The sequence below is a fragment of the Lissotriton helveticus genome, chromosome 3_2 (genome assembly GCF_964261635.1).
Source record: "Lissotriton helveticus chromosome 3_2, aLisHel1.1, whole genome shotgun sequence".
In the NCBI taxonomy this organism is placed as follows: domain Eukaryota; kingdom Metazoa; phylum Chordata; class Amphibia; order Caudata; family Salamandridae; genus Lissotriton; species Lissotriton helveticus.
The window spans coordinates 46,986,234-47,008,315 of NC_136062.1; positions in this window are offsets into that span (position 1 = coordinate 46,986,234).

Consider the following 22,082-nt stretch of genomic DNA (forward strand, 5'->3'; position numbering starts at 1 on the left):
TGTGAACTATGTAGGAAGGCCACTATCTCATGTTCAATACCCATGTCCAGAAGAATGGGCCAGAGTTTAAATGTATTTACTTGGTCAAAGGCCGATGTAAGATCCATAAAGGCAAGGTGCAGACAACCCCCTTGGCTACCGTGTATTTACTTATGATCAACTCTAAGTTATTATACTGGTCCCTCTCCCCTGCCTATAAGCCATATTGCAACTCTGATATAATATCATCTTTATCCAGCCAAGATGTTAAAAGCCCCAGGACAACCTTCCCCATAATCTTAGCAGCAGAGTCTAGAAGTGAGATGGGGCGAAAGCAAAGTTGGTTATCCCTTGTCCTTTTTTTAAAGATCGATACTATAATGGCTTTGGACCAGTAGGGGGGTTAATGGTTACAGGCCGCATTAAATTTGCGCTGCGTATGAGCCTGCGTTGCACCACACCGTTAAGTTACCTATAGTCAATAAAGATTACAAGTATTTTTCTTCATGAGAAGCAGAATAGAGTTCGGTTCAGAGCACAAGGTTTGCATGAAACACTAGTGCATATAATTCATTACTTCAGCTTTTTCCTTTCTTTCACAGCTAACGTGTAGTTATTCCCATGCGGAACTGCTTTTCCAAGTAACAGGTCGTTTGCAAAGTTATATGGACTGTGCGGTAGGAACACATCAGCATCCTCAGAATGAAACAAACGCATGTACATTTATAATGTCTTCGTCATTGTTGGAAGATGCCTTTTTATTAAAACATTGGGAACTACATTCTTTACAATTCGATTGCGTTTTTTTCCAACTAATGACGAGCATTTGTAGGATAAGCACAGGTTGTCCCAGAAATATTTATATAATACAGAAACACCAGTCACACGAAACAGATACTCTTCAGGTAAGTATAATCTGCAGCTTCAGTTTTCATGTTTGTTGAGTGACTATGCCGGAGCTGGATTGTCAGCCATCAGTTAGCCTTACTATCTCTTACGTGTCTTGTTCTAGATTTGTAATGTGATCATCAACAAATAATAGAGCGTTTAATGTCAACGTCTAAGTAAAGACTTGGTAATTTTATTACACTTTATCAAGATCCCTTAACACTGCCTCCTGATATATTTTGAATATAAATTTGAAGAACCGGGTTTTAGAACCCAGCGGCGCCAGGGGCACGCCCAAAGTCTTCGGGTTCACCTGTCTTAGAATACAGAGATACGGGATACTTCTGAGTGGCGTCAAAGATCAAATTTATTGGCTGCAGCCAGTAACAGAAGTCCTAGAAATCATCACGGTATGAGTTCTCAGGAGACTGCTCAATTTTACAAAGCAAGTCATCCCTTTTTATGCCAAAAATCACATTCCAGACAAATACATAACATTTACAAACTGTCCAATCACATGTATCCACACCAGAGGTATTGCATGACAGTAAAACCCACTTTTCAGTTGCCCAGCCCATGATCAATCATCGGTCAAACCCAACATTCTTCTTTAGATAGGTCGAACGAACCCATAATAAAAAAGGGCACAACCCAATCATAAATAGACCATAAAGAAAGGAGCAGAAACAGGTGAGAGTAGGATAAGGCATATTTGTGTGCAGTAAAACTTTATGATGTCCTGTGCTCTGATCCTTAATCTTGATCAGCTAAAGGGCAGGAACTGGTTTAACAAGGTCAGCTTCAGGCAACAGGGTCAGTTCACTCAGGTCAAACAGGAGTCAGCACAAACTCGAGCTAAGGTGTACATGTCCTTAAAAGACTAGTTCAACCACAGTCATCGGCCTATGTGAGGGCAACCACAAAATGGAACCCAAGGGTTCAGAACGAAATCCCTAAATACGTAGTGAATCCATCGGTCTAACATGACGAAAACACTCATACTTGCCGCACTAACTAGTTACGGTTCGCTAATATCAAATTCGTAACAAAACCATGACCTTTATGGAACGGGTTCAGAATTCACGGAACCTCAGCCCCTCCTTTTGCCCTTACATAGGCAACAACCCAAACTCATGTCAATCTGAGTCCAGGTCTATATTCATCAGATCATCAAGATGTTGCTGGAGCATAATCCTATTACTTAGTACCCCTTCTTGGGACAGGTCTCCTTGCACACGTAGTAGCACAGAGGCCACATATAGCAGGAGCGCACTGCACACAAAGACAGAACAGGAAAAGATTCGCTAAAGCCATCCCAATGATCATCAGAATCTTCCATCCCCAAGTGGATAACAATCCCCAAAACCATCCCATCAACGACCAATCTCCTTCGTCCATGTGTACAGACTCGGGGATCTTATGTAGCTTGGAAATGGCCTGGTACACTGTAGGAGCATTGTCTGGAATGAAAATGCAGCAGCTCGATTGAATCAATTTACATACCCCTCCTCTAACGCAACTCGATTCTGCAACATCATAAGACGATCCGATTGGAGCTCAGCATTCAAATTTCTAAGGGCACCGGCAGTCTCAACTATGGTGGACTCAACCACTCTCGTCAATTGCCGTATGTTCCTACTATTAACCATAGGTCCCCAAAACGTCAGGAAACCCTTAAGAAAATCTCCCAATTCTTGTCCTGAAGTATCTTCCTTACTGAAGACACCTCTAACTACTCTAGTTCTGTGGTAATCTGCCGCTGCAGTATACGTAGGGGGCAACAGATACGAAACATAACATGTTCCCGAAAAATCAGGGGGCAACCATGTATATGCTCTATCATAGCACACAAAATACGTACCCTTAGCTGCTAAAAACAGTGGGGAAGTCTGGGACGCAAAAACATACGTCTCAGTACAAACACTCTTCCCTAACTGAGCTCTCGGATTCTTGCCATTACCTTGCAGACAAAAATGACCACGATGGGACACGATCCAAATCGGGGATGATTTTTCCCTTCGCTGCTTTTCACTCAGACTAACACCATATCCAGTCACGTTCCAACCAATATAAGCTAGTGTCTCATCTTTAGGGATAGTCTCATAGGAATTGATTCCTCTAATCATATCTACTATTCCTTTTACTAGAGCACTATTACTTGGATTATCTTTCATAGAACGCAGGGGTTAAACTTCATGGGCATAAATAAACATCGTTCTATATGCCCATACAGATCCATTATAGCTGAATGGCAGAACAAGGTAAGGAATACCCTTATCCGTGGTATGAGGCATAAGACCACACACCCAGCAATTAGTGGTGTTCACTACTAACTGATACTGATGCAGAAGCTGCACAAAGGAATTATTAACGAATTCCAATCTTCTGATAGATTCATGGTCAGGCAAAGGATGAAAAGAATGCGAAGAAGTAGTAGTAGGAATAGACATAGGTTGTTTGGTGGGTGCAAAAGTCACTTGGAAAGAAAAAACAAGATATCCCACTAAGAACATCGTTCTGCTAAGTAACATTAAAAGACATGTTATCAAAAAACATTTGCTACTCATTAGACTACACAGTCTCGTCTTAAAGTTAATTTCTACAACAGCTCTCTCGATCTCAAAAAACTCCATCCTCTAACCATGCTGTTCGCGGCAGGTGGTTCTCTTTGGCTCAGAGGTACGTCTGTAAGTCCAGGGAACGCCCTAGAACAAACCAGAACCGTCGACCTTATGTCTACACGGCTGTACACTCCAAGGCTTCATACCGCGACCCTACAGCTGAACCCGGATGGCGGTTCGAAAAAAGAAAAATAGATCAAAACAGCTTTTCCGATGAGAGAGCTTTTTTTTTCAAAAGCAAAAAGGAATTAATTGTTTATTAGTCCATCGGCTCTCGGTCGTAGATTATAGCGGCCTTTACCAGGCACTGTCTGATCTCGGAACAACAACTCAGGCTCAGTAGTGTCCAATCGTGCAGGTGGAGACACAGCTTCTTGCAAAATATTGTTATCCTCGCGCTCAGAACTTGTCCCAACCGAACGTGCGTCACTGAATGGAACGTAACGTGGCACTGTATCAGTCTCTGAATCACCAACACCCTCCTGGACCCACTGGTCGTACGGCAGAGGCAATGATACCATCTTACAATGTACGCCGTGGATCCAGTTCTTCTTGCCCTGAACTCTCACTGCGGTACGCGTCGATAAAAGGACTTGAAATGGTCCAATCCAGCGGGGCTGATCATTCTTTGTCCGCTGAAAGTTGCGCACCAACACCCAGGAACCAGGGTCAATGGCGTGTCCTGAATCTTCAGATGCTTGAGGAAGTGTATCGTAAACCTGTTGGTGTAAGACACGCAGTTTAGCCGTCAAATCATACCAGTAGTCAACCAGCACGGGATGTTCAATCTTGCTAAACTTTGTTGGCCTTGGCACTCCCCTTACATTTGCCGGGCGGCCAAACATGATCTCATAGGGACTAAGACCAATTCGGGAATGCACTGTAGTCCTTGTTGACAAAAGTGCCAACGGCAAAGCATCGGGCCATTGGAGACCAGAACTCGCCTGAATTTTAGCTAACTTTAGCTTCAAAGTGCCATTGTAACATTCCACTAATCCAGCTGATTGGGGATGATTCGCAGCGTGGAACTTCTGACGGATGCCCAAACCCTCACACACTTTCTTCATGATCTGGCCCACAAACTCACTTCCATTATCTCTCCACACCATCCTTGGCAATCCAAACCTAGGGAAATATTCTTTGAGCAAGACTTTAGCTGTGGACAAGGCAGTGTTATCTTTTAGGGGGTATGCCTCTACCCATCTCGAAAAGGCACAAACAACTACAAGGACGTATTTTAGATTATTACACCATTTCCATGTGTATGAAATCCAATTGTAGCGACTCGAACGGATACGTCGGAGGCGCAAAGTGACCAGCTGGAGTTGGGATTCCCTTGCCAGGATTATACATCAGACAAACCATGCAGTTCTTGACCAGATTCTCCGCACACTTAGGAATTCCAGCATTCTGCCAGACTGGAGCCAACAACTTACAAATCCCTTTCGCACTAATGTGAGCCATTCCATGCTCTATCGTAACCACTGCAAGCACATACGCATCAGGTAACAACCATCGCTGATGTTCTGACAACTCAGTCCAACAACCAGTCGAATCCAATTTTCCCTTACTCTCTCTCCACACACTCAATTCTTTCTCCGTAGCTTCAGCCTGAATTGACTTCACACTCTCTATCGTATCTTCACACATTCCTCTATCTAGAACCCATCTTGCTGGGCCCGCAACATACATTCGACTCGTCACATCTTTCGCCGCTTCTTTCGCAACTTCATCCGCAAACGCATTACCACGAGAAACATAATTGGTAACCTTCTTATATGCACTGCATTTCATGATCGCAACTTGTATCGGCAACGTAAGTGATTCGAGAAGCTCATTCACCAACTGACCATGCTGAATCTTTGTACCATGCGAAGTAAGAAATCCACGTTCTTTCCACAAACGCCCAAAACTATGAGCAACACCAAACGCATACTGGCTATCGGTATACACAGTCACTCTCTTTTCTTTCGACAACACACACGCTCTCGTCAGTGCAATCAACTCTGCTGCTTGGGCTGAATTTTGTGGGATACATGCATGTGAGAAGTTGGCCTGATATATGATGTCTCCAATTCTGGAACCACCTTGTATCAGTCCAAACAACCCTTATGGTGTCTGGTTGTAAGTCAACCTTGTTAGACAAGCTATCCTAGGGGTAGCATGTTCTAAGCAGCCTTAAAGACTTAACTTAAGAGGTCGTGTTAAGCGAGCTGTTTTACCACATACAATCCTGTAATATCAAATGAAAGGACACCACACAAGTATATATTATAAAAATATATGTATTTATTCCTAAAAACAATCCCCAGTATTCTTTATGAACAAAGGGGCACAAGCGTTAAATCAAAAGCACAGTATAACATACAAAGTTGCACAATTATGGATGAGGGCGGGGGGCCACTCAGACCATATACTAAGAAAGTGGTATAAGAGATACCAATCGAACAGTGGTTAGGCCTAGGGCCTAGGGAATCGCTGGGAGCAGTCGGGACAAGCAATGCTGAAGTCGGGAAAAGCCCGCGGGATTCGGGTGCAGTGCTGAAAGCACACGCATGCACCAATGCAAGTCAATGGTGCGTAAAAGTTAAGCAAATAGAGTTTAGGACACTTCCGCTGAACCTAGAAAGACAAAACTTAAGACACAGACCCTAGAGGTGTGTACCAGTGTGGGAACACTGGCGCTGCAATGTTATCTCACCCACAGGAAGCGGGTGCACAGGGTCGAAGTAGTGTCGGGTTTCGTCACGCTGGTTCTTGGTGCTTGGAGCTGAAGAGGCTGCAGGCGCTGTGAAGGAGAAGTGTCCGGTGGGATCCAAGGGTGGATCGAAGTCGAAAAGTACCTGAAAGCAGAGGGGACAGAGTCTGGGTCACTCAGCAGTGACCAGGGTGGAACCAGGATGGAACCAGCCAATGTCGGGCGCAATCAGGTGGTTGTTGAGGAGCTTCTCTCCACTGTCACGTGGGCTCTGGGGCATCTACGAAGTCCAAGAGCAGGTCACGATCTGTCCCACAAAGGCTCTCGCCGTCGGCGCTGTCGGTTTCAAGTTTGGACCAAACAACACTTGGCAAAAGCAATCCTCGCGGAACTGGAAGATTGCTTTTCACTCGGACCAGGAAGGTCAGAGTGGGGGCTCCTTTTCAGGGGAGCTGGTGCAAATCTGGAGCAACCAGAATCACAAGTTGTATTTCGTTTTTCGTCGGCACAGGGGCCACAAGCCAGCTGGCAAGGGACTGCCCAATGCGTTGAGCCAAAAGAAGCAGAAGGGCCCCACGCAGCACTCGTCGAGTGTGGAGGGCTGAACTTCGATGCAAGAGTGGCTCAGGGTTGGGGCTTCTCAAACCCTGGTGTACAGCTTCGAGGGTCACTCGTGGGCTGCACGGTCAGCGTCTCGTGGTCTTTCCAAGATGGCATGCCCCACGCTTCCGGTCGCCTCCACGGCTCTCAGCTCTGCAGGGACTGTGGATAGGGCTGTTAGAAGGCAGGCAGGCTTGATCTCGTTGATCTCTGTTGCTCGAGTTTTGGCGTGAACTGCAACAAAGCAGACGTCGAGGTGCTGGATGGTGCCTGTTTGCACAGGGTGGTCACTCCTTGACCACAAGGGAGATTCTTCAGTCTTCTACGTTGAGTAGGATGTCAAAGGGTCCAGAGTTTCATTTCTTATGTTTCCTCAGGATAATCTGAAGTGCATTGGCACTGCTCCCACTCTTATTCGAATCTGGGGGGCTGGATTACCTGCTAGGTCCCCTCCTATGGGTGGGACCCAGGAAGGGGGTGGATACACCCCTTTCCTTTGATCCAGGCCACGCTGGGACTGGGGCTGGTGTGCCCCAGAACCGGTTTGACCGGATTATGCAAGGGGCAGCCTTGTGCTCCCCATGCAGTGTCTGGTTTCTTTCAAACCTCCCTGCTACAATCCACTATCTCCTGTCTGGGGGGGTGTGACACCTCCCTGTGACAGGAAACCCTTTGTCCAGGCCCCTTTGGCTGAGTTTCGGTCAGCTTCAGGGGGTCAGACTTGTGTCTGTGGCAGAAGCATCCATTTTGTGGATCTGAGGCCCTTTTAGAAATTAACCGCATTTAAGTAAAGTAACATGTCTTACCCCTCTAGAGGGGTGGAATGCTATCCCCGTCGCCAGAACTGGCGAGGGGATAGTATTCCAAATCGTATGACACCTTACACGACATGTTTTGATAAAGCCAAACCAAAGTTGCTATATAACCGCGAGGATTATAATGCACTTAATAGTATATGGTATGGCATTATCCTGAAACAGCTTAGGGATTTGTTCCCGACGGCTGCAGACAGGCTCAGCTCATGGTAGAGCTCCATCTCACATTAAACCACGCACTCCGCCTCCAGGATTGATAAGGCCTTCCATAGGAGTGGCTCACAGGTTTATATGTGTCCAGATATAGGTTTAGATATAGGTATACTATATCTAAGCAAGGGGTGATTACACCACCTTGCCCCAGCTGAGTGATCAGCCAGTTGTGTCAATTTTAAGAACCAGCCAGGGGTGGCAAAAGATATGCTGCAGCCCCTGGTATGCCTTGGTGGCACCTATGCCCTGAGCACCTATAGTGCATGGTACAGGGGCTAACAAGGAGTCCATTTCCAATTATGGTATGTACCTAGGGTACATGGAATCCATTTTACAGTGAGAGCAGATAGCCTGGGGCCCTGATTAGCAGGGAACCAGGCCAACTAAGTCAAAAACCAGCTAAACACAAGGCAAAAAATTTGGGGTAACCATAGTCAGGTAGCCACCTTCCTACAATGCAGCTTCAACGATTGTACACAATGTCGTCGCAGCATATGCTGCAGTCGTATCACCATTCGGGAGCTTGTAGCATGACCCATCAACCCATAGCGTACCATCAGGATCCGAAAGAGGAGTGTCTTTCAGGTCGACTCTACCCTTCGTCTCCTCTTCCGTCCTCAAAAAACAATCATGCTGTTCCTGACCATCTGTATCCACAGAAATCGGCAACAATGTTGCTGGATTCAATACATTACACCGCTTGATGTGCACATGACTAGCCAAAAGCGTCAACTCATAACCCGACAACCTCGCACTAGTAAGGTGCTGAGTCTTTGTTCGATTTAATAAAGTGTCCAATGCATGTGGAACCATCACAACCAACGTATTATCCATCACCAGCCCAGCAGACTGTCAGATAGAAACAGCCGCTGCCGCTGTAGCTCTTAAGCAACTTGGCAACGCTCTAGCTACCGGATCTAAAGTCGACGAGAAATACGCACATGGACGTTGCTTCTCACCGAATTGTTGAGTCAAAACTGACAATGCACAACCCTCTCTCTCGTGGACGTACAGTGTAAAAGGCTTACTGTAGTCGGGAGTACCCAACACAGGAGCAGAACACAATGCATCACGCAACTCAGTAAAAACTTTTCTGACAATCGTCAGACCAAGGAAGAGGATTCGGTGGATCCTTACAAGTCAATGCCAATAGAGGTTTTGCAAATAAAGAAAAGTTCGGAATCCACTGTCTACAATACGACGTGATACCCAAGAAAGCACGCACTACTCTCTCTGTGTACTTGGCACAGTCATTCAAGCAATCGCTTGAATTCGTTCTAGGGTCAACCTTCTTCCCTCCTTTGACAAGAGATGACCTAAGTAGGTCACTTCTTGGCAACAATACTGCAACTTAGAAGATGACACTTTATGATGCAAGTCCGACAAATGTCGCAACAAAGAAAGAGTGCCTTCTTTACAAGTTTTCTCATCATCAGCGGCCACTAACAGATCATCCACATACTGAATAAGAGCTGCACCAGCAGGCAACACAAGAGTATCAAGCTGAGTCTTCAAAGCCTGGCTATAAATAGAAGGACTTTCGCAATAGCCTTGGGGAACTCTCTTAAACCGGAAGCTTCGGCCTCCTAAAGAGAAGCCAAAAATATCTCTACTTTCCTCGGCAATTGGAATGCTGAAGAAAGCATTCTTCAGATCTATAACCGAAAACTAGGCAGCTGAAGCAGGAATCAAAGTCAACAAAGCAGTAATATCCGGAACAACTGGAAACTGTGGCACGACAATCTTGTTAACTTCTCTAAGATCGATCACAAACCTATAAACAGGTGGCTGAGTAGAGTCAGTGCGCTTCAGGACAGGCAAAACGGGACTGTTACACACATTACCTCTCCTTTCTTCAATCACATCTTTCTCAATCAAATCATAGATGATCGCTAAAAGCGCTCTTTCACCATCGCTAGAAATCCTATATTGGGGGATGCGCGGCAATTTAACATTCGGTTTAAGCGTTACAACGTAAGGTGGAATCTCCAAAAGACCCCCATCATTAGGACCAGTAGCCCAAAGAGTATCAGGGAGAGAACGCAATTCCGGTGGAAGCCGATCTTTAGACAAATACATCGGAGAGATCACTCTCTTACCCAATGTAAGCTGTACTCCCGAAGGAGAACAACGTAATGTTGCATGCAACCTTTTCAACAAATCCAAACCCAACAAATTCTCACCACAACCTGTCGTTAAAATGAGAGGTGCTTCCGACTCACAAGGCCCTATAGAAAGAGACAAGGGACTAGAAACTGGGTTACGAACTAGGGCGCCAGAGAATCCTACTGAAACATTAGTTAAGCCAGACAAAGGTGCGCCAGGGAGTTTAGAGTGCATGATAGAACTCTTCGCTGCACCAGTATCCAAAAGAAAAGGCTCTACCACACCCGATGTGGCTACTGCAACATAAGGCCCACTCTGATCTACTGGAACCGACACTACTCCCTCTCTTTGTCTATGGCTGTCCTAGCAATCATTATATTCAGCATTCTCACTCTCAACATAATAGTCATCAGCATAGTACTGAGTCGTTCGTTCTGAGGAAACGCACCACGTCCTCTACCTCTTTACACTTGCTGAAAACCCCCACGGCCTCTTGGGGCCGGCATACCACTCGCGCGTTGTCGTAAAACAGGGCACTCATTTTTATAATGACCTTCCTCCCTACGCACACTGATTCAAACCCAAGGGGGGTCTTGGAAGAAAATACCCAGCATTCTGTTGTGGTCTCTGAAACTGTGGAGGTTGCTGAAACTGTGGGCGTTGCTGCGATTCTTGCTGATTCGAGCGAGGCGGATACGCCTGCTGCAAAAGAGCATTTGTCTTTAGGTCTTTAGTCTTTTTCTCTACTCTGTCTTTTTCGTCCTTATCCCTATTCTCATAGTACTGTGCAGTTGCCAATATCTGGGCCGACGAGGAAACAGCCCAAGAGCTCTCAGAATCTTTCAACTTATTACATAGTTCAGGAAGTAAGTTAAAGACAAACTTATCTACGAACAATCTTTGTCCACCTTCCGTACTCATATCCTGACCACTATGATCTATAAATGTCTCTTCAAACCTAGTGAAGAAATCAGATACACTTTCGTCCTTCTTCTGCTTACATGCTGCTAACTTGTCCCAATTTACTCGTAACGCTGGCATCATCGTTTTCATAAGATTTATAATTCTGCCAGGTAGATCTGCCACTAGAGCTTCAGGTTTAGCACCACCAACCTGTCTAGCATCCGCAGCAGCAATATTGAGCCATGAGTCACCTAATTCAACTGCATGATCCTCATGACGAATATTTGCCCATAGAGGTTGAGGTACTACATTACCCAACAGCATATCTATGTCGGCTAAATTCATGATGCATGCGTCAACTGTCTGAGACAATTCTTTGTAATAGCCAGCTGGATTCTTACGGGGGTCAGGTAAAGACTGTTTGAGGGCCAAAACTTCTTCTCTCTTACATGGCACATGTACCCATACTCTTTGAAAATGTGCTGGTATAGCTGGGGGAACATTATTCGCACCAGCAGTTACCACATCGCGCCATACTGGAGGAACTTCTCTCATCGGATACTGTCTCACTTTCCTCCTAACTGCGGAATCAGGTTCAAACAGTCGCTGAGAAGGGAAATCGCTTCTTAACGCAAATACCATCGCAACTGCATTCTCAATTCCGGGACTCACTATCGTCCCTTTCGCAAACTCAGACTGGACATTTAGCAATTCTACAGGGACTGAACCCAAATCATTATCTTCCCATTCATCACGAAGGAAAGTACACATAACTTTAAAAACATACCTTTGCTTGGGTGCTTCCCACTGCTGGAAAACATCCATAACTGACTCTAAGTTATACCTCGAAACATTCGAAACCCATCTGCGAGCCAAGAGATCTAACACTGCCCGTTCTTCGGGACCAGGTAGCTGACTACGCATTTGTTTACGTGCAGAAACAGGGGTCATACTAATGACCCAAAGAAAGGAGACAAAAGACCAGTAACAGTATCAGTCATTCGTTGTCGAGCAGAAGGAGAAGCTGTCATAAGGACAGGAGACAAAGTATTTTGAGGTGATAGAAGTGTAGGGTTAGTAGCAAGAGAAGTTGAAGGTACAGGAGAATAAGGCAAAGTAGTTCCAGACAAAACGAATAGCAAACCCGGCGGCCCCAGAGGAGGCTGCGCCATAGGAGGAAGAACCAGCTGAGGAGGAGCCGGAACAGCAACAATAGGTTGTGCAACTGGAGGTTGCGGAGGTGCCGTAGCACTCTGTGCATAAGGGGGTGGTAGTCTCAACAAATGTGACATCAAAGGATCCTTCTCAGGGTCCTTCGTTACATTCTCAAGAAGAGATGGCAAAGCTGGATAACATTTATCAATAGCCATATTATGTTGCCTATCTGACACCTCAACTGCTTTATCTTCTTCATCCTCTTTAAACTGCCTAGCAGCTTGAATTATCGACAACCCTTTTTCTCTCTTATCTCTTTTAGCTTGTTTTATTTCTCGTTGTCTGGCTTCTTTACGCCAAAGGCGAAAGGAGTCAAACATTGCCGGCCGGGCTTTCTTCCTAAACAATTTTGTTTCTAGATTATCTAAAATCTCAGTATCGAAACTACCATGTTGGGGCCATCGTAAAACCCCATCTTTCCTAGTGAAACAGACCCATACTTCCTTAAACGAAATGGGGCCCATGCCGTGTTTAGAATAGAGCTCATAAGTCGGAGTTCCAACTGGAGGTATCGGACATAAATCCTCCAATCGGGAATCCCTGTTACAACCACAACAAAATATCCTCCTAATTTTGCTAAGACTAGGCATCTTCGCTCACTAATCTAGCTTCAAACTTCAAGGGATTATCTACAACGATAGTCTCGCAAATATACGAGTCCCTCGGCTTTGGAAATTGCAATTTTCAAATCAAAACTAAGGACCAAACAAACTAAGAACCAATGATCCAAAAACTTAGGACTGGGAGCGACCCACTTATACTTAACTGAGGTATCAGTCACGCCACCAGAAGACCCGTCTATCGTCTCGCCTTACAAAGCATCACAAATGGGTCCAAGACAGGGCGACAGTCAGGGCAGCAGTCCTTAGTAGCCGTCAGGAAAGCGGGAAGCCTTGCAGAAAAGACCTTCAGCCACGTTCGACATGCCGGGGTCGATGAAGTGGTGGCCGTCCTCCGGAATTTCCTCACGAAGCTCCTCACGATCTTCAGGCTTGGACCGGTACCGCTGAAGTCGCCCCACGTTGGAAGCGCCAACTAAAGAACCGGGTTTTAGAACCCAGCGGCGCCAGGGGCACGCCCAAAGTCTTCGGGTTCACCTGTCTTAGAATACAGAGACACGGGATACTTCTGAGTGGCGTCAAAGATCAAATTTATTGGCTGCAGCCAGTAACAGAAGTCCTAGATATCATCACGGTATGAGTTCTCAGGAGACTGCTTAATTTTACAAAGCAAGTCATCCCTTTTTATGCCAAAGATCACATTCCAGACAAATACCTAACATTTACAAACTGTCCAATCACATGTATCCAAACCAGAGGTATCGCATGACAGTAAAACCCACTTTTCAGTTGCCCAGCCCATGATCAATCATCGGTCAAACCCAACATTCTTCTTTAGATAGGTCGAACGAACCCATAATAAAAAAGGGCACACCCAATCATAAATAGACCATAAAGAAAGGAGCAGAAACAGGTGAGAGTAGGATAAGGCATATTTGTGTGCAGTAAAACTTTATGATGTCCTGTGCTCTGATCCTTAATCTTGATCAGCTAAACGGCAGGAACTGGTTTAACAAGGTCAGCTTCAGGCAACAGGGTCAGTTTACTCAGGTCAAACAGGAGTCAGCACAAACTCGAGCTAAGGTGTACATGTCCTTAAAAGACTAGTTCAACTACAGTCATCGGCCTATGTGAGGGCAACCACAAAATGGCTGCCTAACACAAAATGGAACCCAAGGGTTCAGAACGAAATCCCTAAATACGTAGTGAATCCATCGGTCTAACATGACGAAAACACTCATACTTGCCGCACTAACTAGTTACGGTTCGCTAATATCAAATTCGTAACGAAACCATGACCTTTATGGAACGGGTTCAGAATTCACGGAACCTCACACTGCTGTAATGATGAAATACTGATTGCACTTTTCACTGACTAAAAATTCATTTTGTTCTTTTTTTCCTACTGTAATTAGTGCCTTTGTTGTGGAGATACGTCATGGACATCTTTTCTGCCGCCCCCAATGCTAAGGCCCTTCCTAATTTCTATGGCCCCAATTCACAAAAATTAACGAAAAGCACAGTTCTTACTTTTTGGAATTCACAGACATTCCAGGATTACTCCTGAAAGTCTGTGCCAGGGACACACTTCCTGGCTAATCCTGGGATGTTCATGCGCACATGAATAAATATGCACCAGTGCAGTTATGCCTTTTATGCTGGTGCACAAGTTCTAATCTTTGGGTTGGATTCACAAACATAGCCAGAGGTACACTTCCGGGAATGTCATATGATAATTCCCAACTGCTTCTATTCCCCCTGTATAGAGTTCTTCATAACGGAATGAAGCCCCATGCGCAAGTGCGCATTGCTACTTTTTTTTTTATCTGTGAGAAAAAAGAAATGCCTGTGGAGAATGCTCTTAACATACAATATATTTCATGATACAAATGTAGTGGTAATGAACATATAGGTATACTAAAATGCCTGCCTTCAAATTCAATTGAGATACCTTCCCAATAATCACAGGATGTATCACTACACGTATAGGTGTTCTTGGTCCTTCAGAAACATAGCAGAAGATCTGTAACTGCTTGGTATTGGGTATGAGCCTTCTAGTTTGAGAGATGGGACTTGCACCGCCTTCGGTGACCACTGGGCAGCAGTGCGGTGCCAGGCAGCACCCACTGCGGACCCGTGTGGGATTCCCAGAGAGGCATTCTCAGGGCAGCGTTCTGTGAAGGGAGCAGGCATGCCTGTTTATGGGTCATCTGTATGTCATGCAGCACTCCACGATTCAGGTTTCCTCATACACAATACTCCGCCGTCTCCTTCATACCTCCCTGCTTGTTGTGAGGTACCATAAGTGGCAGTCATGCCAGGAGGCGATGCAAGACACTCTCCTCCACAGAAGTCGCTGCTGTGGAATTTTATATAAAACGAGGATGGACAGATATTCTTATAGTAGGTGAGTGTTGTATGAGTCTTCTGAGTCTTTCTCTACCTCATATTATCAGAAGAGCTCAATTTCAGTCGGTCCTAGAGGCAATGCTTACAGAGGGAGAACCTCGGAGAAATGCTGTCTCAGCTTGGTTATATACTAATTACTGTGCGATCGTCTAAGTGGATTGATTGCCCCTTCGTATTTCGATATCTATTATTAGTCTTGAAATATGCTAGACTTATTGAATCTACACACCTCTACATGTTTATCAGTATAAGAAGTCTTCGATACATCTTTGTTCATCTTCCCATCGGGGTTATCTTCTAGGGGTGATAGCCATTGTACTCTTTATATTATTTTCATTTTCTTATCATTATTTTTATTCGTTATATTTTATATACCTTCTCGGCTATTTTATTCTACAGATTATTGCGTAACCCTTTCCTGTTTTCTGCGGGGTAAGAGGGATTACTACACCACTTTGGATTTCTGGCGATTGACAGATGTTGAAGTAAGCGACTATTCCAGCTCTCTTTTATATAGGGCCCTCTGATTAATCTTGATGGGTAGGCTATTTATACATATTGTTCATGTCCTCCCTCCAGTTCAGGGCCGGTCCTAGAACTCCTGGGGCCCCGGGCAAAAGAGAAGATGTGAGGCCCCTCTAATTTGCATGTATCTTCCAGTCGCAGCCGGCATGACTCGCAGGTGGAGGGTCTCGCGGGAGTTCGGAAGGGGGGGAGAACAGGAAGCAGGCAGCCTCCCTCCCCTCCCCTCCCCTAAGCCAGTCATAATGCTGCAATGGCAGCATTGTGATTGATCAGGACGCCGACCAGTCAGGTGCCTATGGGGAGGCCATTTTCCCCATGTAGGCTGCATTGCAGCCTACATAGAGAAAGGCCAGAGTGCGCAAGACTGGTTTGGCCGAACAGTCAGCGCCCTTAGCAGTTGGCAAGGCAATCCTCCCCTGCCCTAAAACAGACCCGCCCGCCCCCAACGAAACACTTCTGCTTTCTCACAGTGGTAGAAGCAGAAACATAAAATGGTCGTTTTAGCATTTTCTGGTTTTGCGAGAAAGTAGTGGGGCGTCGCTCCTCCGCCCTAGGGAAGGAGCCACCCTTGGTAACATCACAAGAAGTGACATCATAGAAAGTGACACCGCAGGACTATTGATCTTATTTGGCATCCTTGAAGAGACCTAACGTGGATATCAGTAACATGGACAAAAAGATAAATATACAAATGAAATAAGTCCATATATTTTAAAACTGTTAAATGGATTACATTTGTCTCATTAGATGGAAAAGCTAGGTGCAGGTCTCACAAAGATGTATATTATTTACTCCTCATTAACAGATTGTTTCCAGATGAGTGCATGATACAATTTCCAGTTCTGCCTCATAAAGGGGGAAGATCCTGTTGAGGTAATGAGGGGCGGGATCATTCAAAATATAAAATTACACAAGAGAAATCCTCTCACACCATGGATATAATTGCACATTTCAAAAGGCTCCTTTATCTTTCTGTGCCATTATTGTGCTACCTTAGGATGACATTACGTAATTTGTTTTAACGTAAGTCCTCTCACCAGAATCCCACACTCCCATGCTAAGAGACGTAGGACAATCTTTTTTGTGTGTGTGCTCTTTACTCGCCAGAATTATGTTAAGTGCAAAAACATAACACATATAGTACAAAATTACAAGACACCATTGTAAACAAATAAAGATTGTACATAAACAAAAAAAGACTTAGAACAACTGAGATCACTGCTAAATAATACATTGACTTGAAGGTATGCTACAGATTCAAGGGGTTGTCAAATCAACACTTTTGATTTGGTGTTAGAACTGTAGGAAGTAGATGTGGCCAGATTTAGCACTCGTGGAGCCCTGTGCGACAATGTTGGTGCCCCCAATGACTTGCTCTGCCACGGATTCCCTCACTACCACCCTTTAACAGTGCCACTCGAGTCTCCATAACTACACTCTCTCTCAGATGCATTTAATTTGATAAACGGCACCACTGATACCAGTTTAAAGTGTCAGAGAACTTTATATCACACATTACAAAGAGATAATCAATAATATGTGTGTTAATCACAATAGGTAATTTTACATAAGACAAAGGACTAGAAGTCACATGACAATCGTACTAGTAGGCAGTATAGTTTAATAGTGATTGATATGGAGAAACACAAACTCTGAATTTAGAACGTAATACCATGGTTGGAAGTTCTCTTTAATAACCAGAATTGATTTCTGTTCAAGTGAACCCTTTTCGCAACATTTTGTTAATCAAAGCCTGGAGTAAAAACCATAACGATGTAAATTATACCTTGAAGTTGGCATGTAGCTCTTAGATGACAGTTAATATCTCATTATTCTATGTTAGGATTTTGACTTATAAACTGCAAGTACCAATAGGATCTCTCTGACAAAAGCAGTAATCCACTGGCCTATTTACATTATGTGGACTTAGTGATCTGCATGGTACACGTTCTTTGCAGCGAGCACATTAACCCTCAGCGCTACCTTTCCATGAGTCAAAACTTCCACTTGACAAACCTCCATCTCTCTCTAGGAAGAACATTGATCACCGGAGTTTCATGACATTTTTATTGTTGCCAGGAAGGAGGCAGCAAGTGCTTTTAGAAACATAATATACTCGCAAACATGACCCAAAGTCAGCGCTCAATGCGATCTCACCGTTTGCTCCACCCTAGAGCCTCCCTGCTCAAGGGGCCTGTGACCTCAATGACAGAGTCACTGTTGATCTAGGGTGTGCTGCTTCGTAGGCCTGCCCAAAAGACTTGCGGATTGTGGTAGACAGGCCTTCAAGGTTAACCCACACTTGCCACTGCAAGGGTTCACCTGCTGGTGCTAAGACACCAGTGCTTCTAAGGTCTTGCGGGTCCTTCCAAGGTCTGGCACGGAATTATGCTCCCTCAGGGAGATTGGTCTGGTGGACTGGTCATGAAGGCTGAACCTGGTTCCCCAGTTCAAGATTCGGCAGCTCTGACCATAGTGCCACATCCTCTCCCCACTGAACACCATACTACCCCACTGAACACCATACTACCCCACTGAGAGAAACTCGCACTGCCTTCAACTACAACCCAATTGTGCCCCGCTACAAACACCTAGAGGCGACTCATTTCAAAATTACGCACCAGACAAGAGCAATATGCTGCCTAACATTCTGGAAAAATCAAACACTCATAAGGAATGTAAGATTAATTAAAGCATGTGAAATGTAAGCAGGAACAACATGGTTACCCTAACGCTTTTGCACTTATTCAGAAATGAATGAGTGCTTTTGCATGAAAAGTTAAGGCCATGACTACTGGGCCGGAACGGACCTGCTTCAATGCCCATTGATTATATCCTTACAAAACGATAGCAAAATGGTTTAAAAAGACCACATTTGTGAATACAGAGCAGCGGTATGCACTTTATTTTCCCGTCCGCCCATCAAGCAGGTATTGCAGTAGTGCAGTACATCCAGAAATGGTGCACTTCCCCACCCGGGGAAAACAATGCTGTTTAGAGAAAGACAAGAAAACAAAAGTAGTGCTTCACTGGTAAACTCTGTGTAGTGGCACTAATGTGTTTTGGGTGTGAATAAAATCAATCTGGCCCCTTTTCGACCCACTCTGTCTTGCTTTAGTTATTTTTTACATTTTGAATTTTTTATTTCTCTCTTTCCCAAGGCTGCACTTTGGAAGTGACAAATGTCACAAAAGAGATACAAAAGTTTTTCTTTTTTGGATTCATTTCACAGGGAAACAAATAAAGGAAAGGAAAAGAAAGAGGGAGTAGTGGCTACAAGGCCCTGGGAAGGGGGCCCCCACACCCTGACCTTGCAGCTTGCTCTAGTGCTTCGAGGCCCAGGGAAAGGGGGCCCCCTTCCCTGGGCCTTGGAAGCAGTAACAAGGCCTTTCTTAAAACACTGCCCCAGCACCAGTTGATCTGGCTGCTCCCTCCTCCCCTCACCCACTGCTTCTTACCTGTGTCTGGCTGGTCCTGGAAACAAAAGGGCCTTCTGTCAACTAGCAACAAAATGCAGACAGGGAATGGCCGGTACTTAAGAGAGGTGTTGCCTCGCCCCTGACACTCTGAGCCCTAATTGCTGGCCCTGGCGCACTGTTTGTCCCTCCCCCCACCTCTGCACCCCCAGGAATGCCACCACGCGGTTGACACCAGACATCTCTTATGTGTATTGTAATTGTGTGGGGAGGGGGCCCTGGTGGAGCAGGGGGGCAATCTGTGAAAGTGTTTCATTTCACAGTGAAGGGGGACCCCCTGCCTCTCACCTGAGCGTGAGGCCCTGGGCAGCTGCCCATACTGCCCATGCCTAGCGCCGGCCCTGCTCCAGTTTATTCGGTAAACAACGCTTTATATTCTGGTTACTCGACGGATGCACTCCCTTTCTAGTGTGACGCCGAGATTGATTGAAGTAAGTACATGGTGGTGTGTTCATAGGGGCTCTATACTATCTGTATTAGCAGCGCATATAGGGATCTTTATTCTGTGCTCTGTTTTGGCTACAGGTGGCAGTCCCATTGGGCTTCTGGAATATTCTATAAGAGGCAACCCTTGCAGATATTGTTTGGCCCTTCATCAATAGAAACCGTTTTGGCTCTTATATTAGGTACTTTATATATTTGACCTGACCTATTGTTCAGAACTGTCTAGAACCTGTTTATGTTGCTTATATTTATTCTTGCTCTTAATTCAGGACTCTGCATCCCGCTTGAGGGTAGCGTAATTTTTATACTCCCAATTAATAGAAGTTCGTGTGAGCTGGATCCTTACTATTGGATTATTATTCATATCCTGCGAGTATGCATACTATGCACGTATGATTACAAGCTGGGCTATAAGGTTTCTCACATTCTAATAATTTCTGTGCACACTAGGTGATTCTTTCTAACACTCGTCTATTTTGTATTCTTCTCTTGGTGTATTCTCTATTCCTGTATGGTACACACTTCGTTTATTCTATTCTATGTCTTTCATGCACTCAGTTATAATCTTGCTCTACTGATTTTTTGTATATGAATTGTTAATTAGGTTTTCTAATTTGTGATGTAATGTTGTTCCCACAGACTGGATGGACGAAGCTAGTATTTTCAAATTCTTCTTGCATTGTGAAATAAAATAAATGTATCAGGCCTAATTATATTTGTCCATATACCATCAGCGCCCTGAAAAAGGATGGTACATGAAAATTCCGAAACGTGCGTCGGCGCATTGTGTTCTGGTTTTGTATGTTTATGATGTTTGTTAGGTTCTGTGAATTATATATATTTTTTTATTGTTTTTGATTCTTGTATGTATATATTTATTATTTTTTGTAATTGTTGAGACATGTACCTCAATTTCTGATTGCTTCGTCTATGTTTGGATTTTTACAAATTTCATCTGGATGTGAGTATATGAATTTTATGTAGAGTATATTTATTGAAAAAGAACAAAAATATGGATTATTGAATATATGAAATAAGGATATATATATTTTTGGCGAATAAAATACCAAAAGAACGTGAATTATTTGTGACACTGTCTTTGTGGGACTAGCTTGATGTGAAGTATTTTTGGGTGGGCTTCTTCTAATGTTTATTGTGTCAGCTAACTGCAGAACCTCGGGTATCCAGAGGAGAAAGCAAGCCTGTGTGTGAGTGAGGCGAAGTTCATACAATTAAATACATCATTCCCACTCATGCCTCTAATTGCTCATTCAGAGAGACTTCAGCGATCTGGAGAATGCCTCCATTCTGGAATTTATGGGCTAACCTCTATGATCTGGGAGGGGCCGAAAACAATTTCATATGATTCAACTATAGTCCATGCTTACAGACCTGACTGGAAAGACGTAGGTGATAGGAGAAGATGTAAGAACTAACCTTGGAATGAGGACAGGTACATATGTGGCATATGTCTCTGGCTGTTCATAGATTAATATGTTATGGGGTCATATTCTACCATGAGAATGCAGGCCGATAGTTTTACATCAGCCCTGAACGCAATAGCAAATGTTGCTACAGGACGACAAATTTAGATGAGGACTTGGAAAGTAAAGGAGAATAGGTTCAGAAATCATCCCAGATGAAAACAATAGACATGGAGCATCTCAGAACATCTCTACCAGCAGTCCTTATTCCAATTAAACATTTTATAAAAAAATGTATTTCACTTTCTACCAGAGGAGAATTGGTGTGTCTGATTGTTGGGTGCTCCCATTCACATCCCAATTTCCGACCAGCTCTGAAATGTGTGTTGTAGTAAATGAAAGATGCACAGTCCAACTGTGTAAGTAGGTAGATTCTTTATTGTAGATTCCTCCTAGGTTAGATGATAGAAGAAGATAGGAAGTATAGATAAAACCCCACCAGGAGCCAGCTCTAAGCAGCTCAGCCTGAGTTGATCAACTGACACTATGAGCCAGAGAGTCACCCAAGCATTCCATGAGGTCATGAACATTCTAATCAGTAAAGCACTACAGAGAAGTATTTTACTACATGTGTACTTTGCCGACTTTCGCCAATGTGGTATGTCAGATGTGGTTAAAGTAGAAGGGAGTGAAAGTGCAAGCGCTCCAAAGTTGTAGCTCATTTAAAAAGCTGTTATTCAGTATACTGTCAGGCCATGATAAGCCACCATTAAATATAGTGTCCGCAGTTCAGAAGCGCAACATCTTGCAAAGAAAGGACCACTTTCTATTTCTGACTGCCAGCCTCAAATCTTTAACATGAATCATGGCAAAGATTCCGACGCCTCTGTTGGGAAGTTGTCACAACACGGCAGAATGGGCCATATATAGCTCAACAACTGGTTTGTGCTCTCTCTATCCAGAGAGCAATTGTCACAAGACACTTCCAGAGTTTGCAGTCTGCTTCAAGAAAAACAGAGTTTCCCTGTACTGGGAAAAATATCACCTGGGCCTTGGATCTTCAGTAGGTCATAGTATGAATTTGCACTGATCTACTCCATTGTAGAGAATGAGATATTCAAGCTAGAGTACCACTTGATGCATTGCTCACAGATGGCCAAGACCCAAGCTTGTCTGTGGCTCAGATTACATTGACTAAGGTGTGAC